Source organism: Notamacropus eugenii, chromosome 4, assembly GCF_028372415.1.
Source record: "Notamacropus eugenii isolate mMacEug1 chromosome 4, mMacEug1.pri_v2, whole genome shotgun sequence".
NCBI lineage: Eukaryota > Metazoa > Chordata > Mammalia > Diprotodontia > Macropodidae > Notamacropus > Notamacropus eugenii.
The window spans coordinates 311,362,949-311,377,943 of NC_092875.1; the positions used below are offsets into that span (position 1 = coordinate 311,362,949).

At 37.4% G+C, this 14,995-nt stretch overlaps 1 pseudogene; it reads right to left on the reverse strand.

The window, feature by feature from the left end:
* Positions 1 to 1,264: 1,264 nt before the first annotated feature.
* LOC140502528 (2-acylglycerol O-acyltransferase 2 pseudogene) lies at positions 1,265 to 2,214 on the reverse strand (annotated as a pseudogene).
* Between the last annotated feature and the right edge of the window lie 12,781 nt (positions 2,215 to 14,995).

Genomic DNA, 14,995 nt, shown 5'->3' on the forward strand with positions numbered 1-14,995 from the left:
AAGAGTTTTGGAGTTAGTAAAGCAATCCTCCTTCTGTAGTGATGAAACTATGAGTATTGCCTAGGCATCTGACTTAGCCCTATGATTAGTAATTAAATTCTGTAATCTCACTCTCGTTCAACAACAACAACAAAAAAATTATTAATTTTTTTCTCTTCACATTGTCTGAATTTTCCCCTGAATCCTTCTCTCACTTCTTGCCTGCTGGAAAGCTATCCCATATACCAAATAATTTCTCTAAAAAGAAAAAAGAAAATGAGGAAGATGAGGGGAAAAAAAACAATACTTTGAAAAACTCTGACAGTAGAAGCATTATTCCACACTTATGCCCCACCACTGCCCCATTCTGTAAAGAAGTTGGGAGAGGGGTCTTCTCATATCTCTTTGGGGTTAAGCTCATTCTTTGTAATTCTGAAACTTTCAGTTTTGATTGGTTTTTGGTTGTTCTCATTTGCCTTGTTGCAGTTACTGTGAGTATTGTTTTCCTGAGTCTGTTTACTTCACTCTGCATCAGTTCACAGAGATCTGTCCACTTTGTATTCTTCACACATATAATTTCTTATAGCATAGTAATGTTCCATTACGTTCTTGGACCACAGTTTGTGGTAGGTGGGCAGGAGATGGGCAGTTATTCCCCAATAAACGGGCAGCTATTTTGTTTTTAGTTCTTTGCTACCAAAAAAGTGCTGCTATATTATAATACTTTGGTATATCTGGTGCCTTTCTTTTCATCAGTGCCTTCCTCTGGATACTTGATTAGCAGTAAAATTTCTAGGACCAAGGGCATAAACACTTTAGCCTTTTATTTGAATGATTTCAAATTGCTTTCCAAAATAGTTGTACTAATCTGTAACTTCCCCAACAATGCATTTGTGTTCCTGCCTTTCCATAACCCCTCAAATGAATCTTTCTTAATTACTTTTGATATATTTTCATATCATGAATTACGGAGCAGCAAAGTAGGTCAGTGTATACAGTGTTGCCTTTGGAATCAAGAAGACCTAAAATTGAATTCTGTTTCTGACAATTACTGGTTGGGTGACCTTGGGAGAATGGCTTCATGGCTCTTGGCCTCCATTTCCTCATCTCTAAAATAAAGGGTTGGACTCTATATCCTTTAATTCTATGATCCTTTAGATATGAATAAGATGGATATGAATTTTTTCTTTGCTTGCTATAGGCACCACAATTGCTAGCCATGGCTCCATTATCTTGTGAGATCACCCAAGCACAGGGCAGAGGGAGAACGTAGGAAGTAATGGGCTTATTGGAACTCCAGGTGCTGGTCTGGAGGAATGTTGTATTTGGTCTTGTGGGCTTCAAATAGGTTGCATAGTTCTGTCATGTAACGCTGGTGCAGAGAGTCCACTTCCTCCGGGGAATGGTTGGTATTTTGCTCTACTTTGATGGGTTTCCCCACCACAGTAGTGATTTGCTGCTGGTAAGGGAGCAGGCCAAGGTTGTACTGGAAGATCCCTCAGCCATGGAAGACTGAGAGAGAGATGCCCATGACCTTTTGCAGTCTTACCTGAATCCAGTGCAGCCAGAACCCCTGGGGATTGTCAACTTGGTCGAAGAGTTCATTCTTTCCAAAGGAGAAGATCGGTACCAGAGCTGCCCCATGAAGCAAAGCAAGTCTGACAAATCCTTTCCGTTTCTTCAGTGGTAGTGTGTAGCTTCCAGGCCGAGCATCCAGGGCTTCCAGGGATCCTCCCACAATGATCTGCAGCAAATTTCCACCTTTCTCCTTCTCCGATGTAACTAGACCTCCACTCATGATATAATCCCTGAAGAAGGGAATTCGGAGCCACAAAGTGAGTATCATCAGGTGGGAGCGGATCCCAGGAAACATAGAAGGAAAGCTGGTGCCTTTAGTACAGAAGTTGGTGAAGGCTCCAACAGCCAGAACGCCATGTGGGTGGAAGCCAGCAATATAGTTCTGGGTTAGGTACAACTCTGCTGTCTTGATGAGCGAGATAGGAAAGTAGTCTGCCAAGTACTTCCACAGAGGCCATCGTTTAGGGTCTGGATATGTCTCCCGCCATTTCTTGGGGTGTCTCTGTCCAGGTACCACCAGGCTGAATAGAAGATGCTGATGAACCCAAAGCGCGTGAAGAAGAGTCCAATGAAGAAGATTGTGCAGACTATGCCCAAACATAGGGAACTGAAAATCCACTGCTCCAGCCGCACTGAGAGCAGCGCTAAAGAAATCATCGTGGCCCCAGGGATCTGGTTGTCTCAGCAAACTCTCCCGGGTGAAGGGAGAGGGAGCTGGGCTCCCTTGGGCTGTCTGGCGGGGACTCGGCCCTCCCAGAGCAACCTCGCAGGTTGGAAGACTCTAGTACCATAATTTTTAAATTGTCTCTCTGGGATCTACTTTCCACATCAGTTGTTTTTCCAATGAGATATTGCACATTGCTATTTTTGGATCATTCCTTTGCTTTTGTTTTATAATTTCTTGATTTTTCATAAAGTCAGTAGCTTCCATCTGTTCCATTCTAATCTTTAAGGAATTATTTTTCTCAGTGAGTTTTTGGATCTCCTTTTTCATCTGGCCAATTCTGCTTTTCCTCGTTGCCTTTTTGAATCTCTTTTTTCCATTTGGGTTAGTCTATTTTTTTACAGTGTTATTTTCTTCAGCATTTTTGGGGTCTCCTTCAGCAAGCAGTTGATTCATTTTTCATGATTTTTCTGCATCACTCTCACTTGTCTTCCCAATTTTTGCTCTACTTTTCTTCCTTGATTTTCAAAATCCTTCTTGTGCTCTTCCATGGCCTGAGAACAATTCATATTTTTCTTGGAAGCTTTGGATAGAAAAGCTTTGACTTTGTTTTCTGCTGTTTCCTTTGGTCTTCCTTGTCACCAAAGTAAGAGTCTGTAGTGTGATTCTTTTTCTGGTTTTTACTCATTCCCCTAGCCATTTATTTGACTTTTGAGCTCTTTGTCAACGTAGTTCTCTGCTTTCAGTGGGGGTGGATCAATCCTCCCACAATCTGAGGGCCCAGAGCTGCAGCTGGCCCTGCTGCCGCTGTGGCTGCTGCATGTTCCTCTGCCCCCTCACCCCACTGCCACACTGTGGCTGAGGCCAGACCACTCCATTCTCCTGCACTGGTCCCACAGGCCCTTTCCACTGACCTTCAAATTTGTCCTCAGCCTTTTGGGGTCATGAAGTCTGGAAACTGCCACAGGTAAGAAAGGTTCAGTCTCCCCAAGGCCTGCTCAGGATCTGTCTGCTATGGTATCGCACATGCTGGACTGCATTCTGCCCCCAGCGTGATGAGACAGACACTTCCGAGCAACCTTCCAATCTATCTTGGGCTGGTGATTTGCTTCACTCCATCATTCTGTGGGTTCTACAGCTCCAGAATTTGTTAAGAGCCATTATTACAGGTATTTGGCTGGGCTTGGCGGGAGCTCTCTAGAAAGTGTGTGCTGTTACTCCGTCATCTTCATTGCCTCCATTTTTAAAATTTCACTTGGTTCCTGGTCACTCATGACTTTTCTACTCACTGGACTCTGTATAATTTTTTTTTCACAATTGTCATTAAATATCCTCTCTTCATGCATATTCTATTTCCCTTTTTGATGCTAGTTAGCCAAAGAATCTTGATTCTACTAAAGAAGCTGCCTATATAATTACAATTTATTCTCACAGGTCTGTTTAAGCATCAAAACCCTGGATATTATACCTAAGATAAGGTCCTTACTTCTCATTGCAGAATATATCTGTACCCTGATGTGTGTGTACTGCAATGACACCTTTGTCCAAGAAGTGAATCAAGATTTTCTCTTTTCCTATCTCATTCAGTTTATTTCTTTGCTATCACATTCATTCTCCACACCCCTTCTTCTTCAAAGTCTAAAGGAGTTAGTTTCCCTTCACTATTCTCAAGTGACATAATTTAAAGTACATTACATATTTCACTCTATCTTCTTCCTTTCTTTACTGCTTTTAGGCACCCTCCCTTTATTACATTTCATCACAGAAAAACATTGAGTCTCCTGTGGTGAATATGTTGTGAGGTTGAATGCATGGTGTTTTGAAACTATTCCTTCATTATCACTTTTGTTTTTTAATTCCACTTTGATGTTTATCACCATGTATTCTAGAAAAAAATATTTTAATGGTTCTTCTATTGCCATTGTGTTGTTGTTTATCTCATTTCAGTCTTTCTCTTTTTACATTTATTTATTTTTATTTTAATAGCCTAGTGATAAGGAAATTTATTTTCTAATTACACTTTTCTTATTGTCTTCATTTATTTACCTTTTCTGTGATCTAGGTTATTTGACAGTAAATAATTTGCTTAGGTATGTTTAGTTTTCAGAGTAGGTAGGAATACTTGGAATGTTCATTTCTTTAACATGTACAATTGTTCAGTGATTTGCAGGTTGATCTTAACCTCCTTTGTTTTTAAGAATATATGAGTGAACACAATTTTGCAATTTCTTCTAAGGGCAAAGTAGTCTCATGTAATTACAATTCCATTTCCATTGCACTGAAAGTCTTTTTCTAGGCCTAGTGATATTATCGTTTGGCATGGGAATTGTTGACTTTATTTGTGCTGTGCTGTTGAGTTTGCAATAGAAGGTTTTTTGATGTTTTGACGTTTGGGGATTTTTTGTTTTGTTTTTCCGGGAGATGATTTCTGAATATAATTAATACTTTATTTTCTATATTCAGAAGTCCTGGACAGTATTCTGGAATTATTTCTTGAAGCAAGGCATTTGAAATTTTTAACTTGTGCTTTTCTGAAAGACGTGTGGTGTTCAAGATGTCTTTATGCATCCTGTCTCTGAGATCAATGCTATTTGATTGTACAGAGATGATATTTTCTTTCGATGTTATTCCAGTTTTCTTCCCTCATTCCAAATTATGCCTCAGTTTAGTACATTTATGGTCCCAATAATTCATGCTTTCTTTCTCTCTTTTGAAAAACTTTGCCATTCTGTATTCTAGTTTTTCTATTTTGCTATTTATTTCTGCTGTAGTGCTGTTGTAATTTTCCAGTCGTGTCTGACTTGTCATGACCCCATTTAGAGTTTTCTTGGCAAAGATACTGGCGTGGTTTGCCATTTTTTCTCCAGCTCATTTTACAAATGAACAACTGAGGCAAACAGGGTTAAGTGACTTGTGCAGGATCACATAGCTTGTAAGTATGTGAGACCTAATTTCAACTCAGGAAACTGAGTCTTTCTGATTTTAGGACCAACACCTTATCAGCTATACCAGCTAGCAGCACAAATATTATTTCTTCTGTGCAGGCCATAAATTCATCACTGTGTTTTCTTTTAACTTCCACTTTCATGATACTTATTTCTTTATTAATTGATTTGAGAAAATTCTATTTTGGTTCCATAATATCCTAGCAACTCTCACTACTTCATCAGGTATTAATAAAAACTTTTTATCTTGGAATATTTATATACACATGTTCTGGCTTTTAAAAGTATATTGATGGTTATCCCTTTCTCCATTTTAACATCTTCCTTGAACAACTGTATTCTTTATTTTGACTGAAAATTCTTTCCCCCTTAATTTTGATTTCTTTCAGTGTTTATTTCTCCCCTTTTATTTTATTTCCTACTTTTTTATGCCTTCTCCATTGATGACACAGCTCTGTGAATACTGAAACACAAAGCTGGCTCAGGCTTCTCCCATATAAAGAGTTCACTTTTTACCAGGATCACTTTTTTTTTCCAGCCCTGACTTTTTAAAGGGCAACACTGAATCCATTTGAATGCCAGACCCCTTTTTTTAAAGCATGTTGCCCTTCTGCTTTATTTTTCTGTTGTTAGTTATTTGATTGAACATCGTTGCAATGTTTTTCCTGTCTAGGAGGAGCAAACTTCCCCTTTCTTATACTTCCTCATCCTCCCCACGAAAGCAGTCTGAACTTTGGCTTGTTTCTTGTTGCCATAGAATGGTACCATGAAGGCTACAACAGGGTGTGCAGCAGCCACAATGAAACTGCTGAGTGAATCCCAGGATACAAAACAGTGGGGTCAAGATGTGAGCCCTGCTAGTGCATATGATCTGTTTAGTGAGCAAGTGCTAAGTGATTGCATTAGAATTTACTTTCTCTACTGTTAATTCATGAGTTTATTATTTAATCCACCTCTTGGTATTTGCTTTATGAAATGGTGGCAATTGTTTCACCTCTGTCATTTTTTACATCATATATTCTGGGGATATTTGAACATTTGGACTGGAGAAAATGTGTAATACTCTACCATGTTAGTTATATATGACCTAGAATTCAAATCCTTTTAATTATTTAAAAGCTATAGCTACTAACCTCAAGAAGATTAAAATCTAATGGTCAAATGTACAATATGAATATGTTAACAGAATTCCCAAAAAGCCCTACTTAGTGACCTTTTGCATTACATGTATGTATGTGTGTGTGCATGTGTGTAGAGAAGTAGATATTATACATATTATACTTAAAATATTTACTTATGTATAAATCCGATCAGTATTTAAAGTATCCAAAAAATGGTCAGCCTAGTCAGATGGATATAGTAGAAAAGACCACTGGCTTAGAAATCGAAGAAACTAAGTTTTTATTGAGATTCTGTCATCAGTTTAGTGAATAACCTGGGGAAAAACAATTAACTTCAAAGGAACTCCATTTGTTCATCTGTAAAATGAATGGATTTGACTCAATAATCGCTAAGGTCAGGTCCTTTCCAGTTGTATAATTATTTTGCCCTTAATGATCATCTCCACCACCATCACCACCACCACCACCACCACCACCACCATCATCATCATCATCATCATCATCACCATCATCATCATCAATTCATCATTGTCATGAGTTTGGCAATATTAATTATCAAATTAGATCAATAGTAAAAGAGGTAGGTATTTACATATATAGATGAATTACAAGAACTCTGATCACCCTGTATATTCATTTAGAATTTTAGCTATACACTTATTACATCCACTTGGCCAAGAACCTGACTATCTGTCCTTCTAAAACAACACTCCCTTAATACTTTCCTGTCAGAGGATAAATGTTCAGATTATGCTTTTTAACTTACTAGCTGTGACCTGGTACAAGTCATTTAATTTCTTTTGACCCTAATTTCCTCATACATAAAGTGAGGGTTCAGAATACATTAACTATAAGATCCTTTCCATGCCCCAATCCTATGATTTTATGTGCCTTAATCAAAACGTTATCATCATATAGTGATAACATAGTGATGCTAATAATTAGAAATTATACAGATGTTGAGAGAAAATTATTCAGAGAAATTAAAATTTGCATGTCTACAATTAATAATAGAATTTCTCACCCAAAGTCTTAGATAAATCAAATGAGGCTAAAACAAAAGGAAGAATTATCTTTAAAAAACATAGTGATAACTCATTTTTATGACTTACATCATTTAATAAATGCTCTATCTTTATCTTCTTGACTCCAAGTTCCACATTCTTTTCATTGAATCATCTATCAATGGTCTTGTCAACTGGTAGAGAAAAACCTCCCATTTCTTCCTTCCCTTTCTTCCTCTCCCCTCTTTCCTTTAGTAGGGTACAACTGAATATTGAAAAACCAAAATACAAAAGCCAGCATAACCCCAAGTGACTAGCCTAGAGTAGATAATACTAGAAAGCATACAACCAAAGGCATACAGCACATCTAAGGAGGGCATTTCATCCTAAAATCATCAAAATTATTATTAATGCCATTGTGTATTGAGTTCTAAGATGACAATTTTAGTAACCCTCTTATATTATCCCTGTATATTAACCAGCAAATCTATCTGATTTAAAAACAAATACAAATTATCATCTGAAATAAATACATTTAAATATCTCTTCAACTGGGAAAATTGTACATCAAATAAATGAATGATTGTATCTATGGACAAATTAAATAATGAGCAAAAGTTGCTCATTAAGATCAAAATTGGCAAGTATGAAATAAAATGTTATTTCTTCTAATAGAATATTGGGAACTTGGTGTTTATAGAATTTAGAAATATAATTCTATGTAAACCACTTCTATATGTCTAAATGTTGTGAAATCAAGATGAAAGTACATAAAATTATATCAAACAATAATTTCCATGCCATCTTTGGTGAGACTTTGAGAGACAGAGACTAAAGAATGTGAATCATTTGTTTGGTCCAGAGTGTTTTTCAGAATTTTTGTGTATTTTTTAGCGGCTCTATTGTCTTTTTTTTTTCTTTTAAAGTTTCCATCTGTGTAATATGATGGTAACCAAATGCCTGGAAGTCGGCTAATCCCAAATTGATTATAATTGCTGTAATTGGACATTATAAAATGTAGCTAGCTGGTGTGTAGAGGAGAAAGAAAGGGAGGGGAGGGTACATCTTTTAAGCACAAGTGTTGTATATGACAACAAAACCTGAAGCCAAATTTTAGTGCTGTAAAATTTTATTTGCAAAATGGAAATGTAAAATGGAAGCTAATTATAACAAAGGACCTGCTCATTGCAGTGCTTTTTAATTGCAAGAGGTTTCTAACTTTCTGTAGAACTCTTTATGCCAGCCAGCTCAGACTATAAGTGGATTTGAAACTGTATTTTAACTTTTGATCTCAAATCACAAGCTAACTAGTAATCTGTGTGGCATAAATGTCTATCCTTCAAAAATCAAGGGCATCAGCATGTTTAGTATAATGATAGAATTTAAAGAAATATTTCAAAACTAACATAAATGTCATGAATACAAAACCAACAAATCTTTCTCCCTATTATAAATTCAGTAAATGAAGGTATGTGAATATGTTATTACATTAGTGAGCTTTGTCAGGGATTTGAAATGTATTTAGAAGCAGGTTGCTTCAGATTTGTTTTGGAGATGGCATATGTAGAATCCTTTTCTTCCCTAAAAGTTTGTCAGTGATTGGATGAAGTGTTGTTTCTTGCCAGGTTTGTAGGATTAAGAAAATGTTCTTAATTTTTTTGTGGGGAGGGGTTGTTTAGGGAGATCTGAACATGTTTCTGTTGCCAGGGAAGAAGGCACCAGAGAGTAAGAGAAATGATCAGAAAGGAAAGAAAGTAGAGAAAAGAAGTGATTAAAAGAATCATTTTAATAATCAATTTAATAAAATTAATAGAATAGACCCAAAGTTGACAGGAGTACAGCACACATACAGTTGACAATTTTGGTAAAGGGGAGGTCCATCTTATCTTGTTAGACTGGAACAAAGGAAGCTATTATAAAGATGCAATAAATAAATTTTGTCATAAGGAGAATGATAAGTGAGAAAAGTTTCACATGAAGGATAAATGATTGATACTTTCAGTAAAGTAGGAAAAATTAGTTGTTATGCTGTGTAGTAGTAGTAATCTCACTGTGTAGTAGGAAGTTGCAAGTTGATTATCGATGGCATGCATTTGCTGTAGATGCAGCATGGTTTCCTGATTTCCTCTAAAAGTGTTAAGTAATTTAGAAATGGGAATAGGGAAGTAGAGACAAGATGGCAGAGTAAAGGCAAGGATTTACCTGAACTATCCCCCAAACCCCTCCAAATACCTTTAAAAATTACTCCAAAGTCTAGAGCAGTAGAACTCATAAAATGACAGTTAGAAATATATTTCCAGCCCAAGACAACTTGAAAGGATGGCAGGAAAAGTGTGTTGCACCATTCTGAGACAGAAGCAAAGTCTGGTATAGGCCATGCCAGTGCAGATCTGAGCAGCAAACCCAGAGCAGGGCTTCGAGTGAGTGAATCAGTGCAAAAGAAGAAGTGTCCAGAGTTCTCAGCCTATATATACCAAAGGCAACTTAGGAGGTAACCAGGAAGGGTCTGTCATGTGTGAGGGAGACAGGAGTACAGTTCAGTACAGGGTAGATCAGCAGAGCCCTGGCCCCAGCAAACCAGGAGTAGGCCTTGTGAGTGACTGGATCTGCAGCAGTAGTGCGAAGTGGCTGCCTCTAAGGCTCTCAGCCTACAGAACGGAAGGCAGTAAAAAACTGATCAGAAGGAGATTATAGGGGTCTTTTTGCTAGCTATGCATACTTGGATCTGGGCCACAGTCCTGGGTGGAATTCCCAGGACAAGGAGGAGCACTGGCGCAGCAGAACTTGTTGTCACAGTAGAGGGGGGAAACTTTGTCACAGTTCTAGGGCAAACAGAGAGTGCTTGTGGTCATTCATATAGCAGAACACACATTGGGGCATGGGGTAGACAGAAGCAAAACATTTTTGAGGAGGGATAGAGTGCAAGGGGAGGGAGAATAGAATAAATGGGGGAAGAGGGTATATGATAGAGGGAAATACGGTTGGCAACAGTAACAGTGAAAACATATTTTTGAAGCAAGTTACTCTGACAAAGGTCTCATTTCTTAAACATACAGAAAACTGAGTCAACTTTATCAGTATAAGAACCCAACTGATAAATAATCAAAAGATATGCTCTATTTTCAAGAGATATATCTATAGCCATGTGAAAAAAGTATTTTAACACTATTGATTGGAAAAATGCAAATTGAAATGATTCTGAGGTACTACCTCATACTGATTGGATTGGCTGTTAGTATCCTTAGAGAGGATAACTGACCTAACCAAGGTCACACAGAAAGTGGCAGAGTTGGGATTCAAACCCAGGTCTTCTGACTTTAAAGGGTATCTAATATGAATCTTGAATTACAAAGGACTCTAAAGAGTAGAGGGGATTCACGACCCATTATAGGCATTGGACACAACCTATACAGAGACACAGAGACTACAAATGGAATGCAGAGTTCAGGGAACAGAAAGTATAACATTTTGGCTAAAGTAGACACTGTAGAAAAAATAGTAATGTTAAGTAAGCCAGAGAAGTTAGTCCTGATCTATATTGTAAAGGCTTTTAGAGGTAAACCGAAAACATTTGATGACAAAGTTAAATATTTATTTTATTTTATTTTATTTTTTTATTTTTTTATGTTCTACAATCACTACCATAAAACATAGATTTTTCCCCCTACCTACCCTCGACCACCCCCCTCTCTCCCCAAGACAGCATACAATTCTATAAAGGATCTACACATACTTTCCTATTGAATACGTTTTCACTATAGTCATGCTGTGCAGACAAACTAAAATAAATGGAAAAAATCATATAACAAATCAAAACACAACACACACACACACGCACAGAAAATGATCTGCTACATTCTGCTAATGAATTTCATATTTATTTCTTTGAGTGTGGAAGGCACTTTGCCTTAGAATACCACTGGGATTTTTTTTTTTAAGTTCTTGCTTTGTTACAAAGTTTCAGGTCTACCAGAAAAAACTCTTGCACACTAAAACTGTGATCATTGCTGTGCACAAAGTTCTCCTGGTTCTGCTCCTTTCACTCAGCTTCAGATCATATAAGTCCTTCCAGGCCTCTCTGAAGTCTTCTTGTTCATCATTTCTTATGGCACAATAGTACTTCATTGCATTCATATGCCATAATTTATTCAGCCATTCCCCAATTGATGGACATCCCCTTGATTTCTAGTTTCTGGCCACCACAAAGAGAGCTGCTATAAATACTTTTGTACATGTGGGACCCTTTCCCATTTTTATGATCTCTTGGGGATACAGTCCTAGAAGTGATATTGCTGGGTCAAAGGGTATGCACATTTTTGTAGCCCTTTGGGCACAGTTCCAAACCGATCCCCAGAATGGTTGGATCATCTCACAGCTCCACCAACAATGAATTAGTGTTCCAACTCTCCCACATCCTCTCCAACATTTATCATTTTCCTGTTCTGTCATGTTTGCCAATCTGATATGTGTGATGTGATACCTCAGAGTTGTTTTGATTTGCATCTCTCTAATCAAAAGTGATTTAGAACATTTTTTCATATGATTATAGATATCTTTAATTTCTTCCTCTGAAAATTGCCTGTTCATATCTTTTGACCATTTAACAATTGGGGAATGACTTGTACTCTTGTACATTTGACTCAGTTCTCTATATATCCTAGAAATGAGGCCTTTAAAGAAAGTTAAATATTTAACTCTGTTCTTCATGAGTAAGCCCACTACATATTTTGGGCTAAGCCCGTAATTTCATCTATGTAGGGAGCTACTGATAAAAAATTACCTCTGTCTTTTAAGTTTATAATCAGTTCTATAACTTTTGAAGAGTGTCTGTTGCTAGAGGCAGAGCCAAGAGGGTCAAGTAAAAGCAGGAACTTTCCTGAGCTGCTGCCCCAAGCCCTCCAAATGTCTGTAAAAATGACTCTAAACAAATTCCAGAGCTTCAAATCCCACAAAATGACAAAGTAAAACAAATCCCCAGCCCAAGACAACCTGGAAAGTCAAAAAGAAGGGTCTTTTGGAATGGGCAGGGAGCAGAGCACAGTGGACCACAGACGTGTGCTGTATCAGCACAGACACGACAAAAATGACCTCAGGGGATGTAATCATTGCCAACTGTGGCAATTTCCAGACTTCTCAACCAAAGAACACCCGAAAGGTCAATGAGAGAATTCTGCGACACCTCACTGAAAGAGGAATATGCAATCTGACTAGGTCCAGCTTCAGCCCCAGGGTGGGGGTGAGGAGCAGCAGCAGGAACGGTGGCAGTGATGGAGATTGCTTCCAGAGCTCAGGGTCCACAGTTGATGGGGGATCAGGAAGCTGATAGAAAATTCCTGAAGCCTGGGAGAGTATATCCACTCTCATCCACAACCCCACTGGAAACAGAGCACTACCTTGACAGAGTTAGGACGTCAAGTTTGGGGTGAGAAGATGAGTGAACATCATAACTGAACTCAAACTATAGAATCTTACTTTGGTGACAAGGAAGATCAGATCATAAAACCAGAGGATAGCAAGGGCAAAGCTCCAACATCAAAAGGCTCCAAGAGTAATATGAAATGGTCATAGACCATGGAGGATCTCAAAAAGGATTTTGAAAATCAAGTAAGAGAAGTAGAGGAAAAATTGAGAAGAGAAATGAGAATGAAGTAAGAAAATCATGAAAAATGAATCAATAGCTTGGTAAAGGAAACTCCCAAAATACTGAAGAAAATAAAACCTTAAAAAGCAACTAACCCAAATGACAAATGAAGTACAAAAAGTCAATGAAGAGAAGATTGTCTTAAAAAGCAGAATTGGCCAAATGGTAAAGGAGATGCAAAAGCTCACTGAAGAAAATAATTCCTTCAAAATTAGAATGGAACAAATGCCAGATAATGACTTTATGAGACGTCAAGAAATTATAAAACAGAACCAAAAGAATGAAAAAAAAATAGAAGACACTGTGAGATATCTCACTGGAAAAACCACTGACCTGGAAAATAGATCCAAGAGAGAGAATTTTAAAAATATTGAACTTTCTGAAAGTCTTGATACAAAAAAGAGCCTCAACATCATCATTCAAGAAATTATCAAGGAAAACTGCCCTGATATTCTAGAACCAAAGGGTAAAATAGAAATGGAAAAAATCCACTGATCACCTCTGGAAAGAGATCCTAAAGGGAAAACTCATAGAAATATTATGGCCAAATTCAAGGGTTTCCAAGTCAAGGAGAAAATATTAAAATCAGCTAGAAAAAAATAATTCGAGTATTGTGGAAATACAATCAGGACAAGACAAGATCTAGCAGCTTCTACATTAAGGGATCAAAGGGTTGGACTATAAAACTCCAGAGGTAAGAATAGTTAGGGTTAACACCAAGAATCACCTACCTAGCAAACCTGAGCATAATCCTTCTGCAGAAAAAATAGACACTAAATGCAGTACTTTCCAGCATTTTTGATGGAAAGATCAGAGATGAATCGAAAATCTAACTTTAAAATACAAGAATCTAGAGAAGCATGAAAAGTGAAACAGGAAACAGAAATCATAAGAGACTTATTAAAGTTGAACTGTTTACATGTCTACATGGAAAAAATGATATTTGTAATTCATGAGACCTTTCTCAATATAGATAGCACAGGATGAGTTGAATATAAAGGGGCAATATATAATAAAGGAAAATAAGGAGTGGAAGAGGAGTATATTGGGAGAAGGAGAAAGGGAGAGATAGAATGTGGCAAATTATGCCACATAAAAGAGCCTAAAAAAAGCTTTTACAGTGGAAGCAAGGGAGAGTGAGTGAGCCTTACTCTGATCAGAATTGGCTCAAAGAGGCAATAGCATACACACTCAATTGGATATAGAAATCTATGTAGCCCTACAAGAATGTGGGAGGGGAGGGAGATGGAAGAAGGAATGTGTATGATGGAAGGGGGGAGGTTGGAGGAGGAGGCAGTCAGAAGCAAAACAATTTTGAGGAGGGATAGGGTGAAAGTTGAGGAAGAATAGAGCGAACAGGGGAGGAGGGAAAAAGATGGAGGGAAATATAGGTTGAAATAGTTACTGTAAAAAAATACTTATAATTTGCACATATTATTTGTTTGCATCCTTAATACTGATCACAGTAAATGATATAAATATTTAATAATTGTCTTTTCATTGAATGAGAATAGCATGATGTGGAATGCTGGAAGAAGCCCTGGATTTTGATTCAAAAAATCTTGTTTTGTATACTAGTTCTACCATTTAATAGCTGTGTAACATTTGGCAATTTAAACCACCTTTCTCATACTCAGTTGCCTCACTTTTAAAATGAAAAAAATAGACTACATGATACATAGTTTCATCTACTTCCAACATTCTGTGATTTTGTAAATTCCTCGTTCCCCCTGCCCCCCACCATTCTTGTCTCTATATTGCTTAAAGCCATTCATGAGTAAACATGTCATGATTCTTTTTGAATCTCCAATGGGGACCGATTCAGTTCTGAATACAGAAAAAGATGCAACTAGGACAGCACTTTGCAGGCTATTTATAGATGGATCAAACAATCCTTTCCAGCAAATGAAGAGAGTTATGCAAAATTCACTGATTTCATTTCCATAGAAATGTGCATGTCTGTCTATTAGTACCTCACGAGTTTCGCAATATTAAAACATACCAAAGGCAAAAATTATACATAATCTTAAGACCTTCATTTGCATTCTTGAAGGTCTTACTTG